Below are 5,423 nucleotides of genomic sequence, written 5' to 3'. Positions count from 1 at the left end.
ATGAACTAAAACTTTAAAAGATAAAAGTCACAGTTTGGATTTTATAAAATCTAAAATATGCTGTTTATAAAAGATATACCTAAACCATAAGAAAACACAAAGGTTAAAAGTAAAGGATAGAAAATGAAATATGAAGTAAATACAACTAAAAGAAAGTTGCTGTAGCTATACTAATAATAGATAAAACAAATATTAAAGTAAAATGTATTATTAGGGAGAGATAATTCAATTTACTACTTAATTCAATTCTCCAAAAAGATGAAGTAATTTTAAATACACAGTTAGTAATAAAATTGCCTTGGGCTTCCCTGGTGGCGCAGTGGTTGAGAATCTGCCTGCCAATGCAGGGGACACGGGTTCGAGCCCTGGTCTGGGAAGATCCCACATGCCGCAGAGCGACTGGGCCCGTGAGCCACAACTACTGAGCCTGCACGTCTGGAGCCTGTGCTCCGCAACAAGAGAGGCCGCGATGGTGAGAGGCCCACGCACCGCGATGAAGAGTGGTCCCCACTTGCCGCAACTAGAGAAAGCCCTCGCACAGAAACGAAGACTCAACACAGTCATAAATAAATAAATAAAAGAACGTGAATTTCTAAAAAAAAAATTGCCTTAAAGCATATGAAGTTAATTTTATTGGAACTGCAGGGACAGAGTAATAAATCCACCATCATAGTGAGAGATTTCAGCACACCTCTCTCAATTCTTGAGAAGTCAAATAGACAAAAAAGAATCAGCAGGGACTTCCCTGGTGGTGCAGTGGTTAAGAATCCGCCTGCCAATGCAGGGGACACAGGTTCGATCCCTGGTCCAGGAAGATCCCACATGCCACGGAGTAACTAAGCCCATGTGCTACAACTGCTGAGCCTGTGCTCTGGAGCCCGCGAGCCACAACCACTGAGCCCACATGCCACAACTACTGAAGCCTGCATGCCTAGAGCCCGTGCTCCGCAACAAGAGAAGCCACCACAGTGAAAAGCCTGCGCGCTGCAACAAAGAGTAGCCCCTGCTAGCCACAACTAGAGAAAGCCCACATGCAGCAATGAAGACCCAACACAGCCAAAAAATAAAAATTAATTTAAAAACATAAAAATTAATTTTAAAAAAATCAGCAAAGATATACAAGATCTGAAGGACAGAACTAAGAAACTTAAGTTAATGAACATACATTGAATTCTGCATCCAACAATTACAATCAAAATATTGTTCTCAAGTATATATGACTACTAATGAAATTTACCATGAATTAGGTCATAAAAAAGCCTCAATAATTTATAAAAATAAGTATGCAACTAAGTTAGACATTAATAAAACAAATATAAATTCTTGATCCCCACTTATTTGAAATTCTATTTTAAACCCTGATAAATAACTCATCAGTTACAATGAGGTCATAATGAGAATTTTAAAATATCTAGAACTGATTTAAAGGTTTTCAAACTATATATCAAAATTCATGTGACACAACAAAAGCAGTGATTTGAGGGAAATTTATAGCCTTAAACATGAATATTAAGGGAAAAAAATGAAAGCCCCAAAATTAACAAATTAATTGCCAAAATTAAGAGGTTAGAAAAATAACACGATAAAAACTAAAGAAAACACAAGATAAGGGATAAAAGAAAACATAAAATAGAGAAGACTAACAGAAAAAAATGGCTATTTGGAAAAACTAACAAAATAAAACTTTAGCAAAATTAATCAAGTAGAGAGACAACACAAATGACTTTATAAATAAAAACTGAGACAATTACTACAGAAAAAGTAGGGGCTAAAATGGTTTTAAAAGACTTCTACTTCCAAACAAGATGGTGAATCTGGGACCAGATTGACTCAACTGCCAAAAACAACCAAAAAAAAAACAATCCAAAAATATAGAACAGTAACTTTTACATATTGGTCATTAGGCAACAACAGACAGTGAGTGATGCCTGAGAAGGGAAAATTTGAGGGGAGCCCCATAATTACCCCAGCTTACTGCCTGGGGCAAGTTTTCAGGCTGCTGCTCAGTAAGGATCTGTAGTATCTCTAACACATTACTAGTAGTAACATAAATTAGTGCAGCCACTTTAAAAAATAATTTAGCATTATCTTCTATAGTTTAAGATTTACATAATCTGTAGCCTAGCAATCCACTCCTAGGTATATTTCAAGAGAAACTCTAGCACATGGAAGACACGATGCATGTAAATGACTGTTCACACCAGCTTATTCACATGAGTAAAAACCTGGGAACATCACAAATATCCATCCACAGGTGACTGGATGAATAAACCACAGTATATATACACAGCAGTCAGATCGAATAAGCTACACGGGAACGTGCTGCCTTATGGATGACTCCTAACAATGTGATATTAACATAAAAAAAAATCCCTAAAGAGTAGGTTCAGCATGAGACTCTCTCCATAAAGTTAAAAATAAGTAAAATAAAATCTAAATAAGTAGAGATAAAAACAATCTATATAAAAAGAAAAGCAGCTTCCACTTCCAGGAAGATAGATGTATTTTTACCAAATCTTCCCTCTAAGTATAACTACAAACACAGGATATAATATATAAATATAAGACTAACATCATGCTGTATATTACATCCCCGTGTCATTTATTTTGTAACTAGAAGTTTGTACCTTTTGACCCCTTCACCCATTTCATCCACTCCCCCCTCCTGAATATGTCTGGTGTATTGGTGACCACTGCCAATATGGCAGCACCCAATGGCGTCCACCTGCTTATCCCGCAGAGGCTGGCATAGAATCTTCTCTTCACTGCTCAATCATATCTACTTACACAAGCAGTCAGTAACGAAGAAATTTCTTTTTCTGGAGACAAAGAGATATTTCACACAGTGTAGTTTTGCAGGATGCAGTTTCTTCAGCTCATCCAGTCCCTAAGCACATAAGGAAGCTAGACTATGTGATGACAGGCATTGTACCTGACTGTGGAGACAGCAAAGAAGTTAAGCATAAAGATCAGATTCAAGGGCTTTGTCAGGCTCCTCAGCTGGCCGGGAAGAGTTTAAAGGTTGACATGACAACTGAAGAGAGAGATGCTCTTGTTCACCAGGGCAGTCATCAGTCATGATGCTTATCCCTTACCTCTAGGCTAAGGAGGTTTTCCAAAACCTGTTTGCACCTCTGTAAACAATGTGCTATGTCATGGTATTGCTGACTGTCGACCTCTCCAGGACTGGAGATATTATCAACTTTGAAGTCACACTCTATCACGATGGCTACTGCGGAGCCACCTCTGAAACGTTTTCGGTGGTCAGTGTGGATGAATGTGGTGAAAAGTTAGTGGAGGTTGCCAGGAGGTGTAGAGATGAAGCAACTGAAGCGGGCAGAGCGGGATTCCCTTCTCTGTCACTGGAAACACAATCGACCACGTAACTCGTCAGACTGGTTTGCAAGTGTGTCCCCATTTTGTGGGATGCTGGGCAAGGTCGCCTTTCCTTGGCCTCTGCTGGCTGCCGGGTACCCGGTGGGTATCCAGCTGCCAGATGGGGCCCACGGAGGGGGCGGCAGCCTGGCGCAGGGCGGTGGTGCCTGCAGGGAGGGGCAGGGCCCATGGCGGGGCCACCTCTCACCCCAGTCCTTGAAGTATGCTAACGCAGAGAAGACCACAAGGAGGGGTAGGGTCGCGAAGAGGCAAGGCCCCGCGGCAGCCCCATCTCCAGTTTGGCCACACACGCCCGCCTGTGGCCAGGGATCAACAGGTCATCAGTTTCAGCCTAACAGGGCCTCTCTGAGCGCAGCCCAGGGGCCAAGCACGCTGCGTCAGCAGCCAGGAAGGGGTTCACGTCCTCAACGCCAATGACTCCAAACTCAAGGACGGACAAGGTTACCTGTGCTGGGCACAGCCTCCTCGGGCCCTCAGTGCGTATCCAAGTGGTTGGAGATGAGGGACAGCTCTCCAGGAGGGTCCGAGCAGGGCCAACCCACTGCCGGTCTCTGGCTGACGCCAGGCTCCAGAGCGGCTGCGGCCGGGTCGGCCAGGGCTGGGGGCCCCTGGGGCAGGGACACATCTCGGCACGTCCAGCTGCCGGAACTGACAGGGACAAAGACGCAAGGCCGTCGGAGCTTTCGGAGGCCCACCCAGACCGCCGCTCGCGCTGCCTCGCTCTGTGCACTGTGCGCATGCGTGTCAGGGGTTGCTGTTCCGGGTTGCCAGCCGCGGCAGCAGAGCGGCGAGGAGCTGTTTTGCGGCTGTGGTTCCCGGAAGGCCGTCCGTGCTTCCTCCGCCTCAACCGCATCTGCTCAGAGGAGTTTGAGCACTCCAGCTGCTTCCACGGGGAGTAGTACTCCCCACTCGCTCCCACCAACCGCCTGTGCACCTTCTTGGCCTGGATTGGGTGGAAGCGCTTCTGGTGCACTCGGAAGCCCGCACCCGGCCTTCTCCGCGTTGAAATTGCAGCTCACCAGTTCATACGGCGCCTGCTTGCTGTCTTTTCACCGTTTCTCCCTTCGCGAGCTGAGGCACGGCCATCTCATGCCATCACCGCTTCTCCGCCAGGTACAGTCCCTTCGCTCTTGGGGAGGATGTTGGGATCCCAGAGCAGCTGGTCTTGCTTCTCAGAGAGCTTCTCACCATGGAAGTTCAAGTACAGGTTGCTGAGGTCTACTTGTACAGTGTGATGTACCGCATAGTGAATATAGTTAATAATACTGTATTGCATATTTGCAAGTTGGTTAGAGAGTAGATCTTAAAAATCCTCATCACAAGAAAAAAATTCTTTTGTCACTGTGTGTGGTGATGCATGTTAACTTGACTGATCGTGGTGATCCTTTCACAATATATCCAAATATGGAATCATTATGTTGTACACCTGAAATTAATATATTATATGTCAATTATAGCTCAGTTTTAAACACATACATACTTACATGCAAACATCAAAAGACCCAAAAGGTGGAGAGAAGGCAGACCATTTAAGGATGTTGGGACTCAAGGTTGGATATGTTGGTGAATTCCATGGGTTTTCTTTTTGCTTTACATGGACCAGACTTAAAGCTGGAGAAGCTATCAACATAGAAGCACCAATGGACACAGAGTACAAAAGGCCCAACTAAAGCCTACTCTCCTTAGCCAAGGAACCACGAAAGGGGCAGCTTAGCAAGACAGAAAACTTGTAGGCAATAACTGCTGTATTCCAGCAAAACACTGTGTAAAAACTGTGGCCCAACCCATGCCAGCAAAGACTGAGGAGGGAGTCTAGACTTCCATCCCCCATACTCCCACACCACACACCCTTCACACCCTCACGCCCCACACCCAGCCCCATCCCCACCCTACCCACCCCCATCAGGCTGTAATAAGGAACTCCAAAATACCCACAAGGTTGGTGTCAAAGACAGCAGAGTATGGAACCAGAACTTTCATCTCCACCATTAGGTAATGAGGTCACCCAGTGGGTTCAGTAAAGACAA

General features: G+C 44.7%; 1 pseudogene across 1 annotated transcript; it reads left to right on the top strand.

The window, feature by feature from the left end:
* The first annotated feature begins 617 nt into the window (after nt 1-617).
* Nucleotides 618-3,595, top strand: LOC309629530 (methionine aminopeptidase 1D, mitochondrial pseudogene; annotated as a pseudogene). Its single transcript has one exon. The product of its transcript is annotated as a methionine aminopeptidase 1D, mitochondrial pseudogene (transcript).
* Nucleotides 3,596-5,423: the final 1,828 nt, after the last annotated feature.

This window comes from Balaenoptera borealis, assembly GCF_965194805.1.
Source record: "Balaenoptera borealis genome assembly, chromosome: 5".
Lineage (NCBI taxonomy): Eukaryota > Metazoa > Chordata > Mammalia > Artiodactyla > Balaenopteridae > Balaenoptera > Balaenoptera borealis.
The sequence above is the reverse complement of the archived record's forward strand: the minus strand, read 5'-3'. Positions and strand labels throughout refer to the sequence as shown.